The sequence below is a fragment of the Eleginops maclovinus genome, chromosome 5 (assembly GCF_036324505.1).
Source record: "Eleginops maclovinus isolate JMC-PN-2008 ecotype Puerto Natales chromosome 5, JC_Emac_rtc_rv5, whole genome shotgun sequence".
In the NCBI taxonomy this organism is placed as follows: Eukaryota; Metazoa; Chordata; class Actinopteri; order Perciformes; family Eleginopidae; genus Eleginops; species Eleginops maclovinus.
In genome coordinates, this window is record NC_086353.1 from 7761416 (window position 1) to 7776004 (window position 14589).

At 40.8% G+C, this 14589-nt stretch overlaps 1 long non-coding RNA gene across 1 annotated transcript in view; it reads left to right on the top strand.

Annotated features, from left to right (window-relative positions):
- Positions 1–3264: 3264 nt before the first annotated feature.
- Positions 3265–14589, top strand: part of LOC134864315 (uncharacterized) — a 42179-nt gene continuing 30854 nt past the window's right edge. Inside the window, exon 1 of the long non-coding RNA XR_010165819.1 lies at positions 3265–3418. This is a non-coding gene — a long non-coding RNA (uncharacterized LOC134864315). The remainder of the gene's footprint in view (positions 3419–14589) is intronic.

Sequence of the window (14589 nt, forward strand, 5' to 3'; positions counted from 1 at the left end):
AAATGCTAGCAGTTCAGTTTCGTCCATAGTCAGGACTCAAGATGGAGACAGTGATTTAATCTGTCCTGTGCGGAAGGGCAGTCGCTGTCAACAAGCCAACATCACAAGGGGTGCGAGCCTGATACAGTGGATTAGGATTTGAGAAAAGCCTCGAAACATTTTTAAAAAATGTTAAAGTCAACATGCATCTGTTTCATTTCATGACAAGGTTGCACATTGCTTTGGGATTCCAAATGCTCCTTGATGAATCTTTCCACAGATTACATATTCTTTAATTTAACATGATCATCACTGCAGATTTAACCAAATATAATATAAACAAATTCTCACTATCACCTTCACTGTTGGAATAATCTTCAATTTCGAAATGAAATCCTCTCCACCTCCGGAATCAGAAACTTTTGGATAAGCAGAATACTTCAAATTAAAGGGACATTTATTAATAGAAATTGGGACTGTGTCGTTAACAAATGTTGTCTGTTGGATGATCTTTGAAGCATTAAAACATTATTTAAATGATCTTGTCAGAAACGAGAGAGCGACAGGTGCAAATCTTACTAAACAAATGGATTGGGAGCTCAGTGCCAAGCTCAGCCCTGATTACCTCCCATAAACCCTATCAGCTGATGCATCTGAGGCATGTGTCTGCCGTTCTTCGACAGCAAATCCACAAAGTGGGGGATCCAAAGAGGATTTAATGGGATCGGGTTTGGGTTAATCTATTCACAGGTACACTAAATATATAAGCTAATCATCAGGAAAGTCCTCTCAGCCACCAAACAAGTTTCCTCATGTGCAGCAGTAAGAAGGTCTCTGTGTGCCCTTGGTTACATCAGCATTTAAGAGGAATAAGGTAAATATTAGATCAGTAGATCAACTTGAGGTCTATTATCAACAACGCACAGTATTTACTAGGTTAGGAATATACTGAATAACTAGAGTGAGTCAAGGTTCAAGGTAAGCCCAAGTAATTAATCACAGTAACTTCAACCTGTCACAATCCATCCATCAATCCATCTTCTCCCGCTTATCCATCAGGGTCGAGGAGTAGAGTCATACGCCTTCTCCAAATTCACAAAGCACATGTAGACCTCCAGGATCCTTGTGAGAGTAAAAAGCTGGTCCGTCGTTCCACGACCAGGACGAAAACCGCATTGTTCCTCTTCAATCTGAGGTTCGACAATTGGCTGGACCCTCCTTTCCAGCACCTTAGAGTAAACTTTCCCAGGTAGGCTGAGTAGTGTGATGCCTCTGTAATTGGCACACACCCTCTGATCCCCCTTTTTAAAGAGAGGAACCACCACCCCGGTCTGCCACTCCTTTGGTACTGTTTCCGACTTCCACGCAATGTTGATGAGACGTGTCAACCATGACAGTCCCTCAACACCCAGAACCTTCAGCATTTCTGGCCGGATCTCAACCCCCGGGGCTTTGCCACTGTGGAGTTGTTTAACTACCTCAGTGACATCCACCCATAAGATTGGAGTTGATCCCCCTTCATACTCAAGCTTCTGCCGCCCGGGTCTGGTCCATCGAGACCTTCTGCTTTCACTGCCACCCTTCTGGCAGTGCACCCGACCCCATCGCTGTTTCCCGTAGGTGGTGGGCCCGTGGGACGGAGAAGCGGAGGTGTTGCCCATGTTGCTTTTTCGGGCTGTGCCCGGCCGGGCTCCGTGGCAAGCCCGGCCACCAGACGCTCGCCGACGAGTCCTCCTTCTGGGCCTGACTCCAGAAGGAGACTCCGGTCTTCCTCCGGGCCGGGTATCCTCGCTTTCATGTGTGTTTTGTCATGAGGTCTTTTGAACCAATCTTAGTCTGGCCCCTTACCTGAGACCAATTTACCATGGGAGACCCTACCAGGAACACAAGGTTCCAGACAACACAAACCGGGGGCACACAAACCTCTCCACCACGATAAGCTGCTGGTTCTCGGAAAGGTCAGCAATATCTGCAGTAGGTTGTAAATGCAGCTCAGAGAGTATTTGAAGATGAAGAAGATTCAACTTTATTATCATTGCACAGAGTACAAGTACTAGGACAACGAAATGCGGTCTCTGCATTTGACCCATCCTAGTGTTAGGAGCAGTGGGCTGCCATTATGTACGGCGCCCGGGGAGCAGTGTAGGTAACCAGTGTCTTGCTCAGGGACACCACGGTGGCACTTGGTCTTTCGGGGACTTGAACTGGTGACCTTCCAGTTCCCAGGCCAAGCCCCTATGGACTTCGCCACCACCGCCATTGGTGACTATACTAGCGGTCACAATGTGAAGTGAAAATGCATTCGCTGACGTTGCATTCAATTATTGTCTGTCTGCTGATGGGGAAAGTATTACATGATTTACCTGTAAGCAGAGTGGACAGATTCTTCAGCCCTGCAGGAATTTATATCTACAGCCTTTGAGTGTCTGTGCACACTAGCACCACAGGCGTGTTATGAAACAAAACAGGGTGTGCCTGATCCGGCACGACTTTTCTCCTGCTGCCTTTATCATTTTCTGACATTCAAAAATATTTCTTTTGTTTGAGCCTTGACATTTTTTTCTAAAACCCCTTGTATATTGTCACTGCTATCAATTCCTTCTGAAAACATCCTGGCAGAATTCAAGCTGTTGGCTGGTCATTACACAGCAGAACATGTCAGGAAAGGTCATATTTTCCCGGTGCACCTCCTCAGAGAAGTGGGGCAGTGTTCAATCCCGCAGAGATCATGGTATCCTCCACAGGCCTGTCAGCGTGGAGGGTGAGATTTGGGAGTTTGATCCTCAACATGGTCACAGGCAGAAATATGAAATCGGATTAGAGCTCAAACAGTATGGGTGCAGTCCTGAGTGTGTGGGCAAATCTTGTTTTCTCCTTTGAAGCGTGCAATATTATCAGACAAAGTAAGGACAAATGGGGCCACATGTATGTTTTTTATTCTTATCTAAATTGGGTTATTTATTGAGGTTATTTAGTATTTTTCTAATCTCAAATAATTGTAATCATCTGTTATTGTACTCACTTTAACTTGTTTCCTGTTCTATTTTGAAAAAAACACTCACTTTGTGTCTTGTCTTGTCTTGTTTCAATTCCTGTCTTGTACGTTTTCCCTCCTTTGGGATTGTTTGCCCCTCCCTATTTTCCTTATTTGATTCACCTGTGTCCAATCACTGCTGGCCTTGTGTTTTTGACTACCTACTTCAGCTGTGTCTTGTTTCACTAATTAGCTCTCTGTGTGTATATATACTTGTGTCTTTCTCTTTGTTCCCTTTCACTTCATGCACAATGTTTTATTTCTGATGTCAGTCCTTCAATGTTCATCCCTTTGTTTATCCTGGTTTTCCTTTGTAAATGTTTTACCTTTTACTTAAACATGCCTGCGTTGTGTTCTGCTTTTTGGTCCACCTGCCTGAATAACAGTGACATGTCCTGCAGTTAGGTGAGTGTTTTGTGATTTCTTTTAAGAGCCCAGTTTCCTTGGCAGTGTCACTATAACCCTACACTGAGTGGTTATTGTGAAATCAAGTATTTTCAATTATCGGCATCGGAGTGAATTGGTTCTGCTCAATATAACAAGCAAATGGTAGCATGCTCTTTCAACTAGCTAACTGTGTTCACTATTATCCTAAATGTCCCTTTAAATGCCAAGATGCCTTTCATTAGCTAACCACATTTTGTTTGGTTACAGATAATACATTTCCCCACTATGTGAAAGCTGTTTCTTGAGGCAACCTATATCAGGATATTGTTAGCTGCTCGGTTTTCCTCTTTATAGAATGTTGGTATGTTTGTTGCTTCGAGAATACAATGGAACAATTTAACGTTTAGTTTTGCATGTCCAGGACTGTAAGTAGAGAAAGTTGGGTGAAGTTTTCCCTAATCAGACATACAATAAGGACTTATTAGATCTGCACTGCAACATGAGAAGAATGCTGCTCCTGTTGCCTGGGACCTGCACAGCTGTAGCCCCTGTCTATTAGCATGATATCATGTATGCAGCTTTGCAGCATTTATGTCCATACATTTGACACACTTTTTTAGTGAGCTGGGAAGATTGAAATCTCAGTCAGAGATACATTTTTAACCAACTCATGGAGTAACGTTAGCTTAATGAGCCTGTTAAGTGGCTCATCTTTATTTTCCCACTGTCTTCATTGTAAGAGATTGGTATGGGGCTTTTTGAAAATTAAATTCATAAAGTTCCTTTTGGGATAGCAAAGTTTATAGTCAGGAAAACAGTCTGGCCAGTAAATCTATGTGTGTAGGTTTCAAAGAGTTTAACATCGGCTTGTTGATTGTGACATACCTTACGGAGGGGAACATGTATTGAACAATTAACCCAGGGGGCAAATAAGCTTTGCAGAAAAATATAGAACCCTTTGATACTTCCTTAATGAGTCATATTAAGAGGATGTTGAGCGCAGAAATATAAGACCCTGGCAACATAAATGCACATCCTTTGTTAACCTCTGTCAATTGTTTCGAGATATAATTCCCCCAATGTATCATAATTACGAGGCAGTATAAGGGCAGAGTTTAGAGAACGACCAATTAACCATATGTCATTTGTCAGCAAGAAATACATTTATATCAAAGTTCGGCAGTGCGCTGTTGCTTTGTGTTTGGGTTAAATAAATTAAAAGCATCACTTCACAATGTCATTTACAAACTAAAATACATCACAATGAATGTGTCTAATACCCTGGTAACTTGCACACTTGTATTGAGTAAAAACCTTTGTTCTTCATGAGCTCACAGCTCTGGATGAAAACGATGGCCACTAAAAAGAATACCTCTTTTGAAGCTTGTTAACAGCTGGAATGCTGGCAGCAGGGAAGCTCCACCAAAGGTGCTCTATCACCAGCGAGAGCCGTTTGGAGATTAATTTGTCATCATCCATTTGATCCTTTCTGCCTTCTAATTAGGAGGAGAATGCAGTGCTGTAGTTTGTTTTAGAGAAGAGGAGCAAAGCACAGCGGCTGAACATCCTCTCTGGATGTGTTTCCTGTAGCGAGAAAAGCCTGCGAGAGCTTTTTGTGTCAGTGGGGTCCCAAAATCACATTCATTTGTCTGAGGAGCCTTCAGTGCTGATAAATGACTCTCATTACAATATTCTCCCACTAAATGGCTCCTGAACAGGCTGGTCATGGACATGGCAAAATAACTGTCCTTTATCAGAAGTATCCATACACATACACAGAGCTCTATTTTAAAATGAATTGATTTGTATTGTGTGTGGAAAATACACTATGCTTCCTCCATTGAATCCATAAGTCATAAATCTGGATTCAAGTACAAAGATGAAGACCTGAAAACTGAATTACTGAGCTCTGTTGTGGATAGAAAACACAACTAATAGATGCAGTAAATCATGAAGTGCTGTTAAGATCTTGCCAGTCCTGTATGTGTGGGTTATGGATATGGTCATTGCAAAAACGTTTTTAACATTTGAGAATGATGACAATACACAATACTTACTATTGTAGTCAGTATTATAAATGTTTCTCCTATTTTTGTGATGCATGTCCTCAGAAAGAAATCTAAAATACTTCATTCTTTTCTACCATTTGTCCTTTATCAAAGAAAATCCTATACAATTGTTTATTTAACACCTTGATGAACTGTGACTTCCTCTTCTCTCTCCTCACCCTTTCTTCCCCCTGCTGTGTTGAGCGAAAAACTGGGCAGTGATATTGGTTCCCTGCAGTTTCAGCTGACCCCTTTGTCCGTCAGACACTTCACACCTGACTGCCACATGAAATCCTCATATTATGGCCAGCAGCTCCCTGCTGTGTCTTCAAACGCTCCATTGCACTTGAGAGGTGGGGGGATTATTTAGAGAGGCACGGTCTCATTCCAACCTATACCTTTTTTACGCAACCTCAAGCAGAGATTTTAATGGCTTGATTGATAGTAGTAAGGGAACACCACAAGGGGTATATAAACAAACGATAAACTGGGTTGGTTTAGGATAAACCCCCTTGGGGAACATTGTTGTGTTGACAAAATGTAACCTGTCTTTTGCGTGACCCTCTTTATGGTTTAAGAAGATGCTCCTCCCTACTGCATGTCATTCAGATGTAGGGATGTATGTGTCTTAGACAGATGGAACCACATAAAATGTAACGTTAACATCACATAAAATGAGCCGCCTATCATGGATTGCAGCGGTGTGAATCCACTATGTAGTAAACCCTGCACCACATTTACATGCTCCATTTTATGCCACACTGCAAGCGAAGGATAAAGACTGATTACACAATTGAGGCCTATATCTGATTTTTCTTCCCCAGTTATTAGGGGTCTGGTTGACTCATTGACTGCTGTTTTCTAAAAGGAAAAACAACTGATCCAATCAGACATGTTTTATGAGAGTAAAGTAGCGCTCCTAGTACTAGGATGGGTTAAATGCACAGGACAAATTTCACTGTGTGCTCTGCTGTGTGTATGTATGTGACTAATAAAGAAGGTTTCATCCTCTGATTCTACTTCTACTATTGTGTTTAGATCAATGAAAATCAGTTGAGCAGTCCTTCAGCAGTGAAAGTAAAGTGCAATAATAGAGTAAACTGTTATGTGTGCCTTGGATTAGTTGGTCAATTGCTCACAGCAGTCAGTCCTCTGCAGTGGGGGTGAACAGAGGTTACAGCTCTTGGATTGAAGCTGTTTTCCAGCCTGTTGTGCTTTAGATTTTTTTATTTTGTATTTTCTTCCAGAGGGGTGGAGTGCAAATGGACTGTGTCTATGGAAGGATGGGTAATCTGTGATACAGTTGGTTTCTTTTGTAGCCTGGCCATGTAATTATCCTTCTTAGAGGTGGTAGTATAGTCACAAAGACCCTCTGAGCTGCATTTACAACCTACTGCAGATATTGCTGGTACTTCCCCCTGCAGCTGCTGTACCACACTGCAGCAATAACCCAAAACCTTATTGATGTTGGACGGTGTCAGGACGTATCAGGCTTTACTCTTGAGTCACTGCATCTTCTTTAAACATGTCCATTTACTTTGTTACAAAGAGTCATGATGGGCTATGTACATAATAATTAACTACTTCAGAAGCCACCATTGCCTTGTTTACATTCTTTGTTTGCAACTACCATAGAGAGCTCAATCAGGTTAACAGTATTTGCCTCGAAATGACTTCACTGGCTGTAATCTTCAAAATGCAGCAACCTCAAATCTGCGTCTTTGTTGCCAATTTGCATTAAAAAAAACCAAAGTGACCACAGACCTTCAGGAAAACCTATACATGATACCAACCGAAATAGGTACAGTTGTTAATTATGAAATCAACTATTAGTTACATTAAGCTTCCAGGGTCCTAATACTGTGTATGTTGGCCCAAAATCACTGTCATGTCTAACTGGGAAACTTGAATAGAACAGAAGCATTGCTAATGTCATTGGAAACACACTTGTGCTTTTTCCAATACGTAATGTCCAACTATGTCAAGTGAAGAATCTGAGACATTCTGCTGTTCCTCACCTTTCCACTAGCTACTCCTGCAGTGACAGAGTTTTGTCTGCCTGCTGCTGCCAATTACTCGCTATCCTCAGTATGCTGAATATAGGGAACTGCTCCCTCTCTGCCTGATAATCAATGTTTTCTTTAGTACCTTAGTAGTGTAGCCAATTCTGTTTCTGTCTCGCTGTCCTGTGCCTGAAATCCCTTTCCTGAGTTTCACTGCACTGTTTGATGCTGATTCTGCGTTTGATTTGAACCTGCCTGCCAGTTGCAGACTGGAGACCTGAACTGCTTTTAAACTAAACCTGCCTCAAGTCCCAAAGGCTTTCTTTGTGTCCAATTACATGTCTTTAGGTGACCTCAAAATGGCAGTTTTCCAAAACTAACTGTGATTTTGTAATCTGTGTTGTATCATTAGCTTCACGGAACAATTGCCTCAAAAGCATTGGATCTAATGATCACTATCATTGCTTAAATGATCTTTACATCGTGTCATTTTGAAGCCCTGGTGTTTGATGCTTTAAAGGCCCCCTATTATGCAAAATGCACTTTTTTCTGTCTTTTAAACATAAATGTGTCCCCGGTGTGTAAGGAGAGTCACAAATGTCAGAAAATGAACGAGCTATTCCAGATTTGCTTCGGTTATGACGTCATATCGGAAATGTGGGCTGGATTTACATTGAACTCCTGGCAACGTCCCACCCACGTGACACGTCTCAACCTATCGTCGCAATATACAGTCGTGAGCTGAATCCCCCACCCCCCCCCCCGCAGCACCTCTGTGTCTCTGTGCAGGATGCCTGCAGGAGGGACTTAGAGTTGTTGTATATATAATGTCACTGTTCTAGTGGTAAACACTGAGAAGAGTTTCAAGAGTTTTGAACATATTGCGTTTAATCACGGCAGCGTTTAGCTGAGTTTCTCCGTTAGAAACTTCTCTCTTCAGACAGAGAGCTGCATGACGCTGCAAAGGGGCGTGGCCAGCTTCAGCTCAGCTCAAACTTAAAGCGAAAGTCACAGAATCAGCACTTCAGGAACAGGGCTGAAATAGAGGGATATGAGGCATGCTACAATGCATGATTTGTTTGGTATTTTGAGCAAAACACTTCAGACATGTTTTGTATATATTGCCCTACAATATAGTGTTGACATATAGCGTAATAGCAGACCTTTAAGTCGTTACATATATGACTGATTAATTTACGTTGCTCAAAGGTATTTCCTTGGATAAGCATTCTTACATTTTAAGGATAAGAGAGTTTTTAGTTTTTATATAAATCATGAGAAGTCAATGTTGCACCCCATCATAATAAAATAAATGCTGCTTATCTGTCATCAGGTATCAAGTGAGTTTTATAATCACCCACTGGTTTCATTTCTCATATTCTTTTCTTGAGCCTCTATACGGATAACATTTAAAGCATTTAGTTGTATCAGTGCTGAGCTTTAGTTGACTGTGTCAGTGTTTAGTGAGCAGTGTGGCATCAAACCATGTGGTTATTCTCTCCATATCCACAAATTCAACTAATAACCCAGAATTCATTGCATGTATTTTCTGTTGAGTCTGTAAAAAAACATATAAAAACAGCATATTATCTGGAGGTACACAGACGTATGTATTACTTTAATAATCCGGTTTTCTGAAATGCAGCTTCACTTGTAGTTGTAACACGAAAGTAAGAAAAGTTAACATGCCATCCACATCCAAGGTGTTCCTAGAGACACCGAGTTCTGAAGTGGCTCCTTCTGTAGGAGAAAAACAGCAATAACAAGCCACAGATTAAAACTGAGATTAGGGAAGGAGAGCTAGCAGCAGAGGCTCGCTCCTCTGATAATTCAGGTCTAATCTATGCTCTGCAGGTGTGCAGTTAGCACCACCAAGGTGAGCCAAGTCCCTCTATAAAGATTTACTCTCCGCACTCACTCTTTGGTATCGTGCCAGCAGGAACATTTTGACACACACTTGCACACAAACACACAACTTTACGCAGATGAGTTCAGCAACTTGTATCTGGTATATTAGCTATGAGCTTCAATGTATGTTTATTCTATATAAAAATCCTTTTCTGAGTAATAGAGAAAACACATTCTTATTATTCTGCTCAGATTTTGTACACTAGAAAAAGGTGAGCCATTAAGAGCTAACTCAGTATCGTATATTATGTGGGCAAATAATTTATGACTATCTGAAATGCATTTATATTGGATTGATAGATTTGTAATTGTCCCTCGGAATTTAACAAGGTTGTGCATGAGGATTGCCATGAAAGAAGTGTGCCATATATACAAGATGGGTTTTTTTTCTCCAAAATGCTGGATTTATTGTGGGCGGAGTGTCTGGAGGACCTGTAAGCACAGTGTTTTTTTTTTAGCTGATTAGTCCCCTGCTCAGGTCTACCATGAAAATGACCCAAAGTCAGCAGAGCTATAGGGAGCATTACAGGATGTAAATTGTATACACTCTATGCTATGTTGATGGAGTCCCGTGAATGTGCAGTCAGTAGTATAGGTTAAAAAGTACCCTATATTTTGGGCGTTGCATTGTCTTACAATAGTTTACTTTCTTAGCAGGATATTAAAGTTGGCATTAATCAACAGAATCCCAAAAATGGACCAAAACAATGGAATCGGGACACAGATCATGTACAAATAAATATTGTTGAGTTGCAGGCCATCCTAATTGAACAGGACACAACAATGTTATGGTAGGGAGGAAGATATTAATTAATCCTTCACACAAACACAGTCCTGAGGAGACTCTGTTAAGGTGAAAAAATGAACAAAGGATTATTTATTTATTTTTATAGTAAACCTATAACCGTTTAAAGGAGTTTTCACCTTCTGCGGCTATTTGATCAAACTAACTCTACCATGCGTTTACCCAAACTTGTTTGTGTCACTATGTTTTTAAAGAGGACATATAATACGTGTGTGTGTGGGAGAAAAAATCCAAGAGAACTTTGGGATTCAAGCATTTGCAGACCATTTACATGCACAAAACCTATATGGCACAGGCAAAACCCACAAAAGCAAAAATAGAGCCTCTACTTACTACTTTAAGAAGGCCTCATGTGATACTATGTCTGTGACCCAACAGTATGCTACTTAGTCAACTTGTTCCAAGCCTTTCAACACGTTAGTTTAAAGCTGAGCTGAGGATCTGAGGCTGTGCAGCGGCTCAAACAGAATAAAAAATACAGCTTGGGGCCACAAGATCATGTTTTAAAAGCGGCCATCATCTTAGAATCATTACTGAACAGGTAACCAGTGAAGAGAAGCCAGCATTTCATCTTTGTAGCGCTTAAAGTCCTAGCTGGTGTAGTTGGCAATGTAATAAAAATGCAGTCGTTGCCAGAAAAAAAAAATGATACGATGTAAATATGCTGAGGTGTAAATCAGCTGCTTGGAACAGCTTAATGTAAGTCACCTGCTTCACATACTCCATTTTCTGTAATCTCAGGATGAAACAAATGCTTCTGAACATCACAGTACAATAACTTACTCACTGTTTTCTCATAAAGACATTATAGCCTTTTAACTAGCCAACCATTCTTTATTGAGCAAAGTTTGTTTGGTATTTCTTTATTTAGTTTCCTTCAAGTCAGCATTTGCCTCACCATTTTTCCTAGCGATTGGTTCTCTAAAAACCTCGAGCACATTCTTAGGTTCCGGCTCAGCAGGATAAGCTATAAAACTGCAGTTCATTTGTCTCCTCCGCAGATGGAGTATGGAGATGGAAACTGGTTCTTTCGGTGCTTTAGTGCCGCGGGCTGTGGTGTGGTATATGGCCATGCTACTCTGCCTCCTCCTCCTCCTCCTCTGCATATAGTTAGCCAGCTCTCAGTGGGCAAATCCCCCTTCAACTTCATTTTCCCCACACAGGGAAAAAACATGTGCCAAATGGACCATACGAGCCAGGGTGTTTGTGCGTAAATGCATTTATGCTTGCATGCTTGAAAAGGTTACAAAAGTGAAGAACTCCAGTCACTAAAAGGCTTTCTGAAGCCTAGCTTGTTTGAAAATAACTTGTAGTAATAAATACGAAATTGTATGGGCTTAATTCCAGTCAACTGTGGTTTTTTTAAAGCAACAATGATGTGATCTGATGTTTGTGGGGAAACATTCAGCTATGGCTTTAAATGACCTATAGATTGTTGATGTTGAACAAAGTTTTTACAAGTTATTTATCAACATGGTTGAGGTGAGGCATCTATTGCACTTTGTTCAGGAAAGACCTTTGTGGTAAAATATTTAAAACATGTATTCGGATACACACGATGGGACATCATTGTTGAACAAAAAAAGTCTGGGAAATATAAAATAAACTGAAGTTAGTATTTTCTGTCTGCATTCATCTTTCCAGTCTACTGTTCTTTGGACAGGTTGTTTTGAGTGAACTGTTTCTGTCGTGGCTTGAGTTGAACATTGACCTTTCTAAAAACATCATTCCCTTCCTGGTGCCGAAAAAACTTCCCCTGTGAAATATACTTACCTCTTCTATACCAATGTGTCACATTTAGAGACTGATGTTTGGAGCAACATATTTATCCTCACAGAATAAATCCTTCAGATGTCAACGGACTCAAGGACAGGGACTCCCTGAAGTTATGAGCCATTCTTCTTCTGAAGTGCTGTTTGTAGCTCTCCTGAGAATAGCTGCCACATTTCCCCTTTTTGCCCAAAAGACATGTAATTTAGACATGAAACGCAATCTGTATATTCTGCGGAGTAAATTAACTTAGGGTGTTTGACTTTGAAAAAGTTTGCTTCCACTGGCAGTGACACTAATGAGGGAATGTTTGAGAGAAACTTAATTTTAAGATCTGCTTTAGTAATTCTGGGTAAGGGGGACTTCTGCAAAATGGTGCACCTGTGGAGTGACTTCATTTTGGATACTTTAAGTAGAATTCCTTGTAGTACACTGTGTACACTATGTGCTTACCTGCTCAGTGCATTAATTACAACACATGTGTCTCAAATCACACAGCTTTGTGCACTTAGCAGAAATTATGATTGCAAATGTGTACCTTTCTATTTAATTGTAAATTGCAGCAGGATTACAGTTGTCTCTAACCAAAATATCTGCCGGCTTGTATTAATGTATTCCAGTGTTGACTGGATGAACTCCCACAGCTTCCTTGGAAACAAAGTTACTGGTCCATCCTCCTTGGTCGTGAAGATGGCGACCATAGAGGATGACCAGGGACCAGCATTCAACAAAACTGTTGACCGACTGCATTTATCCATACTTTTTCTCACTTATGCCCTCCAAATAGAAAGAGTGTAGGTACGTGAAGTGAGACTGCACTGCCGTCAAAGCATTCTGTTGGATAACATTTATAATTGTGGGTCTTTTTTGTCATTGTACTGTAGATGCATATTATGCATCTTCAGTCTTTACAGTACATTTATGAAACGTTGCTGTATAGTTTAAAATATGACTTGAGTAGTCTGTACTTTTTGAACATTACACTTTCTACATAAAAAAAGCCATGGTTGCCTCAGATACGTTTGGACACAAAAGCTATGTGTTCCGGAGTCCTGTTACCTTTTCAGATGTCACACTGTCAATGAGCTCTGGTATTTGCCTGCAGACAGAACATAATCTGGGTCAAACAAAAGAGGAGGAAGATGCAATGAATCCCTAATAATACAGCTGAGGATGGTGTAGCAGGATTTTTGGTGACATGTTTTTTTTCTTTCAGTTTTAACAATGTAACCACCACCCATGAGAATCCAGGATGTCAGGATTTTGAGAATATTTTATGGGCTGCCAGGGAGAGGTCTTTTCATTGCTTTAGGCAAAGTTCCTATTACGTTACATTTACAATGTCCTGCAGACAGTTTGCAACAGGATTATGGTTCATTTCTGCACTCCTTTGGAGGCAAAGAAGAAAGGTGACTAAAACTTTGCAGTACATGCTCTCAAAAAAGTGACATGTCTTCATATATTTTCAGTTGTATTTCTTTAATTCTACTATATGAATTATACAGGACAATTATACTGTGGATGGATTCATTGAAGTTTTTTCAAATTAGTTTGATTTAACCCCAAGGAGCATTCAAACATTGACCGTATGATGAAACATGTCTATCTGACCTTGACGTCACTGAGTCATTTCTTGAATCCCTTTGGGCTTTACAGCCCCATAATGCAAGGCATTTTACCTTGGTGTCGGCAGGAGATGATGACATTCCTGGGCTTTATTGCACCATAAACCACTTCCACTTCTTACACATGTCCCCAAAGGATTATGAATGATTAATAAGAGAACATGAAATGAATCCAAATTTAGTCAACAAGACATCACAACCCGTAGAATTAAGTTCCTCTCAGAGAACCTAATAAAGGGGGTGACATTCAGGGAAACATGCAAGATTTTGGCTCACCAGCTTCAGTATGTATTCAACGAGCCCTTTTAGCAGTCAGTACATTGCCAGAATCTGGAATTACTGTACACATCACAAAGACGTGTTTAAATTTCCCTATGCCATTCCTGTGGAAACACGACTAGAGACTGTACTATAACATGGCTCCACATATTAAACCTTAGACCATGTCACACTATCTGTATTCAATGTAGCGCAGAGCTTTGTGAAATACACGGATGATTCAATGTCTGACCCTGGGATAACATCTAAGCTAACAACTCACCCTTCAGCTTGTATGAGGTCATTTCACAAGACAAGAAGAGGAAAGGTGGTTTGTTCACCTCCTCTGGGCCAAGACTCAAACGTGTGTTCAGTCATTCATTGTCCACTTTATTCAAGTCTCAGTGGAGTTTTCCCCAGATTCATGTTAGTGGGTCACTAGCTGTATCTGAACTGTCGTATTTATCATTTATCATGTCACAACATAAAAATGAATACTGTAGTGAGGCATTTTATAATGAGTGTTGAGGTAATGACATGATTGATGAAAGCATTTGAGTCCATCAGGAATTTATCTATTTTGTCTAGATCTGTTTGTGTGGGTGCCAGGGTGGGTATTTCTGGGCGGCAATGACGGCCATGGCCTTCATTGCCCTTCGGTCTGGCCGTGATGCCCCGAAAATAATTGTACGTCCTACGGCCACCATGGCCGTTGTGCCCTGATACTGTTAACATCTCGAAGTTGCTTTAAAAGTGTCAGAGCGGTGGTCTG